Genomic DNA, 15,217 nt, shown 5'->3' with positions numbered 1-15,217 from the left:
TAGCTACTTAATGTTTCTGGTAAACAGGTCTTAAATAGGTTTTAAAAAGGTCTATTTCTGAAGGATTAAGACACTTAACACCAGAGATGGGAGTAAGTCACACATGGGCAAGTCGCAAGCAAGTCTCAAGTCTTAACCTTCAAGTCTCAAGCAAGTCCAAGTCATTTTTTGTGACAATCAAGCAAGTCAAGTCAAGTCATAGCTTTGGTCAAGCAAGTCACAAGTCAAGTCATACAAAAGTTTCCATTTTTAAACAAGCTAAAGACAGTGATTATGAAATGCTGGAGTTTTATTTGCATTTTTTACTCAAAAGACATTGTGTCCACATACATTGAAGAGTTTAAATTAACACAGATAAAAAAAAATCACAGCCTAAAACTGATATTAGGCCAACAATAAATCAACATTGTTCAATATGCCTCAAACATGACATTAAATCATGAAATTCCTTCAAACAATTAAAGTATAATGGTTCCTAAGTCAAATAATATTCTTCAAACATGCCTCACTTTTATGAGACAGAAACACATCCTTTAACCTTTCCTTCTCTTAAAGAACAAAACATATTCTTTAGGAGGAGCTGAATCCCACCACCTTTGCTTATCACATGGAATGGAAAGTATATGTTGATATTTGACAGTGTATTTGTGAGTGAATGTGTGCGTGTTTGAGAAAGAGAGAGTGAAAAGTTATTAATATTGGTGAGTGAATGTGTGTGTGTGTGAGAGTGCAGAGTGCGTTGTATGTGTGCCGAGCTTTATTCACATACTTACGTCTGCATGTGTGTGTGTTTAGAGAGAGAGAGAGAGAGAGAGAGAGAGAGAGAGAGAGAGAGAGCAGCTTGTCTTGTGTGTGGTTATGTGTGCCTAGTTTTATTCGCTCAACAAAGATGGAGGGTTTTGTGCTTATTCATGGCCCAAAACTGAAGGGACTTCTGTCCATCACAAATGTCCAAATAGTGGTTCAGCTGAATATGGGGACTGGAACCCGAATCTCTCCCGATTTGAAGTGTCTGATGAAATTCGACGTCGGAAATAAGTACTGCAGACCTTGCAAACTGCCATATGTTTTCTCTTTGCCTGGTCAGATGTGTAATCCTTATAGCCAAACTTTATTATTTTCTGTGCAGAGGGACATAGGCGCCGAGTTATGTTTTCCTCCGTGGGTGCTCACACGCGCACACGCTTCACAAACAAAGTGTTTGCATTTCAGAACCGACACGAACACACACGCCGTAATAAAGCCAGGACAGACAGCGCCACTTCTCACTAATACAGACAGGACTGGAGATGAGAAGTTTAACTGGCACGTAACCGCGATCAGCTTCGTGGGAGATTAAGAATCAATGCCACCGACATAACCAATCACACGATGACACACGCTCCACAACTGCAGTGTTTAATTTTAGATTCACGTTAAAATGAACCGGCAGTCTGGCACCGTGGGTGGTCAGTATTTACCGTGGGTGCTCCGGAGCTCGAGCACCCACGGTATCGGCCCCCGTGAGAGGGATCCATGACGTTAAGTTAGCCTACTAGCCGTAGCCAGTGTTGTTTACTGACGCTCTGCCGCCGCGCGCCGCGTCATCATATCAACGGTTCCTGCACATGCAACAGCACTAAAATCGTAAAGTTAACTCCTCCTCAATATCAGAAGGAAAAATATATTTATTAAACAGAAAATCAAGTCATTTCAAGTCATTTGACTCAAGTCTAAGTCAAGTCTCAAGTCATGAATATCAAGTCAAAGTCAAGTCGATTCTTTTATGAATGTTAATCAAGCAAGTCTCAAGTCCTAAAATTTGCGACTCGAGTCTAACTCGAGTCAAGTCATGTGTTCGAGTCCCCCATGTCAAAATATGTTGGCTCTATTCACGCTAAAAGCACTATTTTTTGAATGGAGTCTGGTGTGTTTAGCGCTAGCTACTTAATGTTTCTGGTAAACAGGTCTTAAATAGGTTTTAAAAAGGTCTATCTCTGAAGGATTAAGACACTTAACACTTCACTGTTAAAACAACACTGTATGTATTTAAAATTGAAGCAAAACTAGGGTATTATAATTTATATATATTGTATTGGTAAGGCTCACGTCTCTATAACCCACCAGACCCCATGTAAATAATCAGTACTTTAAGCATCCTAAATCCATCATCCTATTGATATTTATATTCGTATTCTCTCTCTCTCTCTCTCTCTCTCTCTCTCTCAGTGACAATGTGGCCAAGTTATCTACTTAGCTAGTGTTATTCGGATGTGCACCAAGTAGTAGGCACACTGTAAACATTTCTTCCTGAATTTTCTTGTATGCCCTATTGCCTGACTGACTGATGTGAATAACCTGATTTCTCTGTGTGCCATGTAGCCTAAACATCATATCCTGAATATGATCAAAAACAGGATAATCCTCATGACTGGAATATTCATGTCCATGTAAACACACGCACACACACACACACACACACACACATACACACTCTCACACACATACACACACACACACCAAGGGCGAGGGAACTGGGGACGGGGGGACGTGTCCCCTCCAATATTGGAGACAGTCGCATTTGTCCCACCCAAAAATTATACCGCGGAGGAGACAAATAATTTATTTTGAAATCTTTAACGCGCATGCTTTTATTTTGAAAGCGCAATACAGCGTCTTGCCACCGGCCCGCCCCCTCAACGGCAGACTGTTTGGGAAGCGGAGTCTGCAGCTGGCAGTGGCGACAGGTAGTCAGAAGTTAAGATGAAAAGACAGCAGCAGCTCACTTTAACTGATTTCTTTCTCATGGGGAAGAAAAGAAAGAAAGGAAATGTGAGTTGGTAATAATTTTGTCCAGGAGGATAATTATATTTTCTGTCTAACCAACGTTAGACTTGTTGATGTAAAGCTGATGTTGTGATTCAACATCTAGCTAACTAGTACAAGTTCAAGTTCAAGTTTATTGTCATATGCATATCAGTACAAAGTACCACAGCAATGAAATACAATGTGCCTTAGCACTCCCTCAGCACCAGTCAATAATAACAATTTTAAAAACTTAATAGTATTAAAAACATTATAAAATATCCAACATAATATATACAAGTGACTATATTCAGACCACAGCCCTCCGTCCTGTTGTGCAATATTGTTCAATAAACCGTATTACCTGAGGGTAAAACTATCCCTAAAACGTGTTGTGCGGCGTTGGGATGCTCTGTAGTCGTCTCCCTGATGGAAGATGGGAGAAGAGATTGTGTGCCGGATGACTAGGATCCTGCAGAATACCTGGTGCCTTCTTAGTGCTGCGTTTCCAGTAAATTTGTTGGAGCGATTCAAGTGGAACCCCGATGATTTTAGATGCAGTCCTGACCACTTTTGTCAGTAGATTAAGGTCATGTGAAGTAGCCCTACCAAACCACACTATAATATTACCTGTCAGTATACTCTCAATTGTACAACAGTAGAAGTTCAGTAGAATGTTAAGAGACATACCGTATTTCTTAAGCCACCATAAAAAAAGTAAAGCCTCTGATGTGCCTTCTTAATGGCACAGCTGATATGGAAGGACCATGTGAGGGGTTCTGAAATGTGGAAGCCTAAGAATCTAAAGGTGTTAACAATTTCAACTGGAGAGTTGTTAATAAGGACAGGTGTATGTGTAGATTTGTTCTTCCTAAAATCTATGATGACCTCCTTAGTTTTCCCCACATTGAGAGACAAATTATTTCTTTGGCACCACATGATCAATTTGCTTACCTCATCTCTGTAGGCAGTTTCATTATTGCTGTCAATAAGTCCTATCACAGTAGTATCGTCTGCAAATTTTACGATACTATTAGTGGGATGTTTAGCAATACAATCCTAGGTATACAGACTGTATAATAGAGGACTGAGACAGCAGCCTTGTGGTGCTCCAGTGTTTAGCACTATAGAGGCTGAGTATGTAGTGCCAACTCTAACTGTCTGGGGACGGCCTGTTAGAAAGTCCTGTATCCAACTGCAAATAAATTTGCAGAGGCCCAGGTCTAACAGCTTAGATATTAAAATGGAAGGTCTAATAGTATTAAAGGCACTGCTATAATCAACAAATAGCATCCTGACATACTTATCCCTGCCCTCTAGATGTTGGAGTGCAGTATGTAACGCCAGGGATACAGCATCATCCACAGCTCTGTTTGATCTATATGCAAATTGTAATGGATCAGTTATGGCAGGTATGCTATTGTTGATATGTGTCTTCACAAGCTGTTCAAAACACTTCATAATCACAGAAGTCAACGCTACAGGTCTAAAATCATTCATACAGATAGCAGTCGTTTTTTTAGGAACAGGAATTATGATTGATTTTTTAAAACAATTTGGAACCACACAAAGCGAGAGTGACAAGTTAAAAATGTCAGTGAAAACAGAGGCAAGTTGACTATAACATGTCTTTAAAACTCGTGGAGTAATGCCATCAGGCCCAGCAGCCTTCCCTATTTTCACAGATTTAAAAACTTTACGTGTATCAATGACTGAGACCTGATGTGCCTGCCTGCTGAACGGATTTCCAGTTGGAGATGATGTGTCTATGTGTGAGTTCCCAATTGGAAGTGCTCTGACATGCGCATGCCCAGAAGGAGATAGTCTCGACGCCAGTGTCTCAGCAGGGCATTCAAAGCGAGCATAAAAAATGTTCAAGTCATCTGGGAGGGAAGCAGTAGAAGTTGTGACGCCACTAGGTTTAGCCTTGTAGCTAGTAACCGCTTGTAGGCCTCGCCAAACGCGCCTAGAGTCCCCTTCAGAACAATATCGCTCTATCTTGTCCCGGTGTTGTTTTTTAGCAGACTTAATTGCATTCCTGAGCTCGTATCTCGCGGTCTTATAACGAGCATCATCCCCAGATTTAAAAGCCACTGTCCTCTCATACAATTTCACGCGTACATCTCTGTTTACCCACGGTTTTTCATTTGGATAAACACGAAAGGTACGCGTGGGAATACAGCTGTCCACACAGAATTTGACATAGTGAGTAACTGCCTCGGTGTACTCATGCAAGGTGGCAGAATCACTAAAAACTGACCAGTCAGTAGATTCAAAACAACCCTGCAACATGAGCTCACCTTCGGCAGTCCAAAGCTGTGCTGTCCTCACAATGGGTTTCTCCTCTTTATCTCCTGCTTGTACACACTCTTGCTAGGTAAACGTTGTTACTATTAACGTAACGTTACGTAGCCAACGTTGGCAGCGATGTGACACTAACAACAGTATTTAAGATGATTGTAAAAGAACATGAGTTTTCTATTAACTTAACCCATGCAACTTGAAAACGAGTAAAGTTACACATCTCCCACATTTAGAAAGGAGTTAGTCTGTCTGTGTGGGTTTTCACTTGTTCTTGACATTCCCATCAGTATTTTTCTAGACCTTATTCATCTCCACTGCTTTCATATTAGAGATCAGATGAAGTTCAGCTGGAAACTAACAGTGGTGACACTGGAGAGGGTGATGCAGGGAGAGCTGCAGGTAGGTGTTATATGAAGGGTGAGGTGATTTTACTTTGTTGAACATCTGATCTGAAGCCCAAACTTCCTTGACAAAGCTGTCTGTTTGGAGTCAGCATGGCAGGTATTTAAACATAAGGCCTTGTCCCAGAGTCTAGACCTCTAGCTATATGAAAAGATAAACAATGCAACGTTTTTAATAAATGTAAATAAAGCAGCTAATATCAACATGGACAAAATCATGAATGTACTAATTCTCTTTTTTGATGATGACCAAAGTAGTAAAGTTTAGTTTTCACAATGATTCATTGTAGGATTATGATATTATTGCAATTATGTAAATCCACATTGGATCTTTATTTAACATATGGTTGGAAGAAGTAAAAATTGATGCAACACTTTTTAGTTTTTAGACTTTTATTATTGTGTAATGTCAGAAACACTTTAACTGTTTTGCCAGTCAAATTAACTTTAATGAGTGCATATTGAAATATTACAGTGTTGATTGGCAAAAAATGCATCTCAAAATGCATTAGACTGATGCTTTAAAGGAACATGCCGACTTATTGGGAATTTAGCTTATTCACTGTAACCCCCAGAGTTAGACTAGTCCTTACATACCCTTCTCATTTCCGTGTGTGCTGTAACGCTGTCTGACGGTTCCAGCATTAGCTTAGCCTAGCACAGATCCTGCAGGTAACTGGTTCCAACTAGCCTGCTGCTCCCAATTGTGACAAAAGTGACAAAATAACACCAACATGTTCCTATTTACATGTTGTGATTTGTAAGTCTGGCGTGTACAAAAAACAACGTAACATGAGACACAGCCGTCTTCTAACTGTAAACAAACTGGGAACTATATTCTCAGACAGGCTTAATGCGAGCATATCACTCCGCCCATGAACTATATTCTTCCGCCTGAGAATATAGTTCCCGGTTTGTTTACAGTTAGAAGACAGCTGAGTCTCATGTTACGTTGTTTTTTGTACACGCTGTGACTCTATAAATCACAACATGTAAATAGGAACATGTTGGTGTTATTTTGTCACTTATTGGGAGCAGTAGGATTACTGGAACCATTCACCTGCAGGATCTGTGCTGTCCTGATGCCGCTGGAGCCGTCAGACAGCATTACAGCACACACAGAGATGAGAAGGGTATGTATGGACTAGTCTAACTCTGTGGGTTACGGTGAATAAGATAAATTCCCAATAAGTCGGCGTGTTCCTTTAAAATATGGAATATTTAAAATGTTCTTCCGGGGGAGGATGCCCCCAGACCCCCCTAGAGGGGTAATATCCTTCTCAGCTTTTTCACCCCTGACCCATTTTCATGCCCGATGTTAACATTCTTGATGCTGTTTTTGCCTTTCAACTTAACCTTTGCTTGTATCTGTGTCTGTTCATTGAGGCTTAAAATACAACTAAGAAAAGAAAATGTATTCAGAAAAGTTTGGATCAATATGCTATTTATTAATCTACAAAACTGGATGATTAGGATGCCCTACTGCCTGACTGACAGGCTGAGGTTGTCAGTCCTCCCCAAGGGGGAGTAAGCTTCACTTCAGAACTTGAACCTCCTATGGCGCCATTTTGACGCTACAAAGAGATCACCTCCCGTTAGCATTCCACTGACTAGCATACATTTTGTCGTCACTTTGACGGAGAATAACTTTACATCTGAAGCGTTTAAAGACTCTATTTGTCCGTTGTTTATTTCTAAAGAAACACGACAATGTATAAAAGGCTCCATTACCTTGTAGCTCACGTTATGGCTCCGTAGCAGACGCTTTTATTAAAATAGGCTAACGATTGGGTCATAACCACGAGACTCATGCTGTGTCTCAAACCGCCCACTTCTGTCAGTATACTGCTAATGGTCACTGACTACTTCCTGGCGTAGTGCCCACTTTGGATGGTTAGTGTCGTCCCAAACGCAACACTTACGTTAAAACACTCACCGGAAATGAGGAGCGGTTAGCTCGCCCCGCCGCCTCTGAAAATCTGACGAAAATCTCTTAAACTGACCTTTGTTGATCTGAAATGAAGACAGATTCAGCAACTGCACGGCCTATTTCTCGCTTAAAATGTTTTCAGAAACACGTTTCGGTGAACTATTTTCGTAAAAAACGAGATCGTATTCTGAACGAGCCGCCATTATTCTCTGTTGTAAAATCCGGGAGCAGCCAGAACCACGTGACGCGTTGGTCCAATCAGCTGCCGGTCCACGTCCCTGGCCCCTCCCCTTTCCGCTGCGTAGTCAAGATGGCGCCCGTTTAGTGCGCGTAGTGTCCATCGTTCCACACTTAACTTTTTGACTGTTTTTAGGGGGTCATCCTGGTACTTTCAGTGCTCTGACTCGTTATCTCCACTATTTACTTAAAACTAAGTGTTTGAAGTGTGACAGTAGGTGGTTTGAGAGACAGACACACACACACACACACACACACACACACACACACACACACACACACACACACACACACACACACACACAGACAGACAGACACACAGACACAGACAGACAGACACACAGACAGACAGACACACACACACAGACAGACAGACAGACACACACACACACACACACACACACACAGACAGACAGACACACACACACACACACACACACACACACACACACACACACACACACACACACACACAGACAGACAGACACACACACACACACACACACACACACACACACACACACACACACACACACACACACACACACAGACAGACACAGACAGACACACACACACACACACACACACACACACACACACACACACACACACACACACAACACACACAGACACACACACACACAGACACACACACACACACACACACACACACACACACACACACACACACACACACACACACACACACACACACACACACACACACACACACACACACACACACACACACACACACACACACACACACACACACACACACACACACACACACACACACACACACACATACAGGCAGCACCACTGAGTTCACTATGCCCTATTGCCTGACTGACTGATGTGAATAATAGTAGGTGGTTATCTCCACTATTTACTTTAAACTAAGTGTTTGAAGTGTGACAGTAGGTGGTTTGAGACCCAGCCTTACTGTCACACAGTAGAGGAATTACCGTATAGTACAGGAGAAGCTCACAGGCAGTTTGGACTTCCATTAGCTGTTTAGGTTTAATTACTAATGTTAACTAGCATGTTAGTGATCAGTAATTACTAATGTTAACTAGCATGTTAGTGATCAGTAATTACTAATGTTAACTAGCATGTTAGTGATCAGTAATTACTAATGTTAACTAATGTTAACTAGCATGTTAGTGATCAGTAATTAGCCTGTGTCTATGTTATCTCCTTACATATACCTACACTCTCCGTCTCTGTGAGATTGGGAATGATTGATTTTTCTCTCACAGCTACCAGAAGACTTCACACTTTCAGACACGTTGCTCACGTCACATCTACGTTGTCTCTGTCAGTTGGAGGCTGCTCAGTAAAGCAAGAGATCACCGGAAAAGAGCTTCTAATATCCTTCACTGGTCTCCAGAGACACGGGATCTATTGGTCCATTATATATATGTCAATGGTCCTCCCCCCTCTGTTACAGGCAGGCCCCACTGGGTTCACTATGCCCTATTGCCTGACTGACAGGCTGAGGTTGTCAGCATGACTGATAATCCTAATGACTGGAATATTCGTGTCCATGTAAACACACACACACACACACACACACACACACACACACACACACACACACACACACACACACACACACACACACACACACACAGACAGACAGACAGACAGACAGACAGACAGACAGACTGTGAAAAGGTAGAGCCCCTCCTTTTGCCCAACTCGCCTGACATGCTCCACAACATTTAAACTGACCCCTTATCCTACACGCACAAACGCGCTTACAAGCACACACACATGTAGCGGCGAATGTTTGTAACTACACGCGGTGCCGGCAACCGCAGCGTGGTTCATTCATGCGCAATCTTTATTTACACAACTTTCAGTTACTCACCAAACAGCTGTAAATCACATAGCGAACAACGTGGTACCCGTCGATTCTGCTCCATAACACATTTCTTTCTGTTAATCCATACATTGTTCACGCAAACACCAACATTACACTGATAGCACCGACTTTCATTTTCCTGGTCCCGCAGCAATTTGTTTCCCCAAGGAACACGAGCTCCATGATGACAATGGCTATTTTTTATCCCTGTTTGGGCCAGGGGAAAGGGTTTATTTGAGCGGGGGAAAGCTATTGTATCAGTATAAATTATGGGCTGTATTGTAATGCAATGCTTATTCAATTACAGGAAATTAATGTTATTAGTATTATTAGGAGTACATGAGGTGTATGAAGTATATTTCAATGTATGTGTGTGATTAGATCAAATATCTGCTGAACCACTATTCATAACAAAACCCCCTGTGATGTTGGTTTCTACCAATTAGTGTAATTGAAGGGCCTTATTTAAAGCGCAGGTTTTTCTGCCTCGAGAGAGAGTCGGGAGAGTGTCAACTTGCTGAGAGGTTGTATACAGAAACTTGTTGAGAGAAGATTTTTTTTTTTTTTTGCTTGTGCTAGTTAAATTTCGAAACCCAGTGGTTTGTTTTGGAAGTTTTTTTGTTGTTAACAGAGTGCTGGATGACGTATTTTAGAGCACTGTAAATAAATCTACATTTTCCCTGCAAATCCACGTTGGCTGTTGGCTGTGTCTTCATCCCATCACCACCCATTCTCACTGTGTCCTTGTCGCCACCATCCTGTGTGGACGTGGGCGGGGAGGCCCATTTTTCTCACACACACACAGACAGACAGACAGACAGACAGACAGACAGACACTCTCTCACACACACACGCAGATACGCACACAAACGCGCACACACACACACACACAGCACCACTGTGTTCACTATGCCCTATTGCCTGACTGACTGATGTGAATAACCTGATTTCTCTGTGTGCCATGTAGCCTAAACATCATATCCTGAATATGATCAAAAACAGGATAATCCTCATGACTGGAATATTCGTGTCCCTGTAAACACATATGATACCAACAACATGCTAGATCCGTGGGTTCAGAGATAGCAGCTTCCATAGCAACCAGCAGTTTATCTACAGCAGTGGAGGGCCGTGTATTTTACACCTGGGCCTTCAGTACAGTTGCATCAAAAGACAGTAAACAACATAAGCATTCACCCTTTCAACTTCTTTCAAGATAAAACACCAGAAGGGGGGGAGAAAGTGCATGTATTGTGGAACCCATCATTGGCTTGGCAATTAAACTGATTAAATCCTGCATTATTTGGTGATTCATCGCGCTATATATAGAGCCAAAATGCAGTGGTAGAATTTACTGAAGTACACATTTTTCGTTACTGTACTTAAGTAACCTACATTTTTCACGTATCTGTACTTTACTTTGTTACATTTTGCAGCAATTATCTATACTTTCTACTCCACTACATTTCTACAACGTTCCGTTACATTTTCTGATCAGTTTGTCCCCTGCCAAAACGCCAAAATGTCTTCCTGACCGTCACACGTTTGTCTCACCAGTGAAGTTTGGTTGCCATAGATACTGTATATATGGGGGTGAAGTTTGGTTGCCATAGATACTGTATATATGGGGGTGAAGTTTGGTTGCCATAGATACTGTATATATGGGGGTGATATGGGGGTGATGTTTTGTTGTTAGCCATAGATACTGCCATAGATATATATATGGGGGTGAAGTTTGGTTGCCATAGATACTGTATATATGGGGGTGAAGTTTGGTTGCCATAGATACTGTATATATGGGGGTGAAGTTTGGTTGCCATAGATACTGTATATATGGGGCACCGCTGATCCAAGCCGGCTCCGGTGCTCCAGAGCCCGGGCACAGTGCTGCTGACCCTCGGTAATACAGCCTCCGGTAAAAGTGAAAATGAAAATGTTTGTTTATTATTATTCCTGTTTTGAAATCATTTGCCATCTATTTCTCTCCACTTACTCCTCCGCCAGGCTGTGTAAGACTCGTTCATATCTTATTTATTTGAATGGAGCTCTTCACATCTCCCCATGTCTGCTGTTTCACACACTTTATTTGCTTACTTACATGGTTAAAGAAAGTCTTTAAATACATCCCTGAATAAAACCAACCGCATTACGATTCTAACAACATAGGCCCTATTTCTACCTTGTTTGTGGTAGTGGACATCTTCTACTTTTACTAAAGTAAATATGTCTCTGGTTATTTGTACTTTTACTTAAGTACTGAGATTCAGTACTTCCTCCACCACTGCAATGTACAAGTCATCTGCAGCTCCGACAACTATCTCAGCACTTCCCGGGAGGTGCACAGGAAGTGTCTTGTCCTTATATGGGAATTTTTGGGGCGTTTTCTTATGCTAATTAGGAACAACTGGGCGCGCTTTCAGTTAGGAAGACGTGGGATTCATCAATCCTAAGAACACAGGTGGGAACAATTCTGCTGTTTAAGAACACGTCATGAATCCGGTAGACTTTTCTTAGAAACTTTCTTAAGAACATATTTAAGAGAAAACTTAGGAAGATATTGGTGAATGAGGCCCATTATTTGTAGAAAGATATTTAGAATTAGTCATAGCTTATAGAGATTGGTGCATATGGTTGTAAAACATATTCTCCCATTTTGATTAAGAGTTGGAAATTAATTTCCTGAGGAACATTAATCCCTCTGCTCACTTTTAATGCAAAGTAGGCTAAATAATACATTTTATTTATATAGTGCTTTACAGGCTACTCAAAGACACTTTACAGTAAAACCAGCACATTTTTAGCACATAAAACAGATACAGCAATAAAACCAACACTTAAAACAAGCATATTAAAAACAATTAAAACAGAGTGTACAACTTAGTAAAATTGTGGAGTGACTAGTAAGTAAATCTTTTTAAATCCTTACGCATTCAGTCGGTCCGCTATTGTCTGTCGGGCTTTTTCTCTGTCTGATAACAACAGCCGTAATTCCCCTTTTGCATATTATATGCTTCACCTCCTCGTAATTTTCCATTAGAAGCTGCTGCTCAGCGGGTGAAACCTATGCTGCACGGGTCTTCTCCATTTCTGCATCAGTAAATCTGTGATCGATACCGTGGTCTATTTAAGAAAGCCGTGAACGTGCACTTATCCAAGCTATGTACACCTGGCTTGACATAGCTTCACCTTTTTATCCTGGCTCGGCAAACGTGCAACCAATTAAGCCGCGATGAGTGGATCACACTAAGTTAAGCTGCGCTTTTTCAGTTATCCTGGATTTCTTAATTCTACTTTTGTGCAACAGGTCCCTGGTCATATTTACTCATACGGTGACCACAAAGCAATCAAAAACACAAATTACACAATCCGCAATCAACAGGCCTCCCCACAAATTCCAGGCAAGCAGCGGGGGCTTAACACACAAAGGCACATCGGCCACTGACACTGCTCAAATCTTTAACGCCTAAAGCAAGCAGTAATAGCTATAAAATAATTTCACTGAAAAAGCCATTAAACTTACCAAAAGCTGCTCATTATGTGAAGAAAAAGTACATCCACCTTTCTTTCATTAACTTTACATCTAAAAATTTAAACAAACTTGTGTATGCAATATATGAAATGAAATTGATAAATATATATTTATTTATTTTAGAAATGAATATATAGGCCTTTAATTATAAAAATATAATCATCTCTTGGCCAGCAGAGAAAGCCTTGCTGGCCCTGACAGCCCACCTCTGATCTACAGTTCGAGTCATAACAATGAATATTCTGATTAATAGTGGTTGGCTTGTGGGTGAAATAACGTATAAATAAGGAGGAAAATATAATTGAACATAGCAGAGAGCAGAAGAGACTATGTGCGCATTTACACATTGTTATTAGATGAGTGTCTCATAGAAAAAAAGGTATGCATAGTGAGAACAGGATTACACTGCCACACTATCATTTACAGAGCCCCAACAATTCCCCCAAGAGCAAGCATTTGGTGCAACAGTGGACCATTCTCTGTAGAGAAACATCAACATTACATCACTCTCACACGCACATATATTGGAACTAGGACAGAGCGTTTTGAGGGACTTTTTGAATTTATAGTCGGTACTCTCTCAGCACAAGAGGAACTTTGTACAATAATTGGACCACACGTCAGTGTACGTCTCTGATCGATCACATGAGCCATGCAGCACCGGCAACTGACATTGTAAACCTCTAGCCAGCCTCTAGCTGGACCTTTCTGTTGAGTTGAAACTGACTTGATCCCGGGAAAGAGGGAAAAACAGGATGTTTCTTAAAACCACGGACAGTGCCTTTAACATACAGATGTGTCCAAATTACATAAATTATTAACAAAAGGGAGTTATCATTTTAGATCTTTTAGAGATGTTCTCCTTTAAAACTTCCTACACAAGTATCTCCTTTTTGGTTCATCAGTGTTTGTACCTGAGAGTGTCCAGTCTCCAGAGAGGATCCTCCAGTCCCGCTGACAGTAGCTTCACTCCTGAGTCTCCTGGATGATTGTAGCTCAGGTCCAGCTCTCTCAGATGGGAGGGGTTGGAGCTCAGAGCTGAGACCAGTGAAGAACAGCCTTCCTCTGTGATCAGACAGCCTGACATACTGCAAACACACAGAACAACACACAGGAACCCTCTGTCAACACGGGGAGCTTGCTGTCCAGATATATTTTGGTCCAGATTAAGAATAAATATTAAAAAATAATCTGTGTGCTTTGGTTTTTAATTATTTAACAACAAAAGTAAACAATGAAAAATCCTCATGGAAAGTAATTCTGAGTCTAGAAATTAATAATTACATAATTAAAAACTACTGCCCAAGTTTATCATATAAACAGACACAAAGCTACATGTTAGTTGTTTTGTCAACTAAAGTTAATCAGAGTTTAAATGGTCATCAGCTGAATGGGTTAATGAATCCTGACCTGAGAGTCTCCAGTGTGCAGTGTGGACTCTTCAGTCCAACACAGATCAGCTTCCCTCCGGCATCCTGCAGATTGTTGTTACTGAGGTCCAGCTCTCTCAGACTAGAGGACTGGGAGTTGAGAACTGAGGACAGAGCTTCACAGCTTCTCTCTGACAGGTTACAGCCACTCAACCTAAAGAGGATATTCAGACAGTCCATTTAATAATTGATGAATTAAGAAACTTAAGAGCTTAGGTAGCAGTCTTTTTTTAATAAAAGGTTGAATAACCTGAGAGTCTCCAGTGTGCAGTGTGGACTCTTCAGTCCATCAGAGAGTCTCCAGTGTGCAGTGTGGACTCTTCAGTCCATCAGAGATCAGCTTCACTCCTGAATCCTGCAGCTCGTTGTTACTCAGGTCCAGCTCTCTCAGACTAGAGGACTGGGAGCTGAGAACTGAGGACAGAGCTTCACAGCTTCTCTCTGACAGATTACAGCCACTCAACCTAAAAAGGATATTCAGACAGTCCATTAAATAATTTATACATTAAGAAACAAAAGAGCTTAGGTAGCAATCTTTTTTTAATAAAAGGTTGAATAACCTGAGAGTCTCCAGTGTGCAGTGTGGACTCTTCAATCCATCAGAGATCAGCTTCCTCCTGAATCCTGCAGCTTGTTGTTACTCAGGTCCAGCTCTCTCAGACTAGAGGACTGGGAGCTGAGAACTGAGGACAGAGCTTCACAGCTTCTCTCTGACAGGTTACAGCCACTCAG

At 41.4% G+C, this 15,217-nt stretch overlaps 1 long non-coding RNA gene across 1 annotated transcript; it reads left to right on the top strand.

Moving 5' to 3' along the window:
- The first annotated feature begins 2,638 nt into the window (after positions 1 to 2,638).
- Positions 2,639 to 14,093, top strand: LOC114551590 (uncharacterized). Its single transcript, XR_003691937.1, has 3 exons — positions 2,639 to 2,811; positions 5,418 to 5,487; positions 13,961 to 14,093. It is a non-coding gene; the product is annotated as an uncharacterized LOC114551590 (long non-coding RNA).
- Positions 14,094 to 15,217: the final 1,124 nt, after the last annotated feature.

This window comes from Perca flavescens, unplaced genomic scaffold (genome assembly GCF_004354835.1).
Source record: "Perca flavescens isolate YP-PL-M2 unplaced genomic scaffold, PFLA_1.0 EPR50_1.1_unplaced_scaf_2, whole genome shotgun sequence".
In the NCBI taxonomy this organism is placed as follows: domain Eukaryota; kingdom Metazoa; phylum Chordata; class Actinopteri; order Perciformes; family Percidae; genus Perca; species Perca flavescens.
This window is presented reverse-complemented; position numbering and strand designations above follow the sequence as displayed.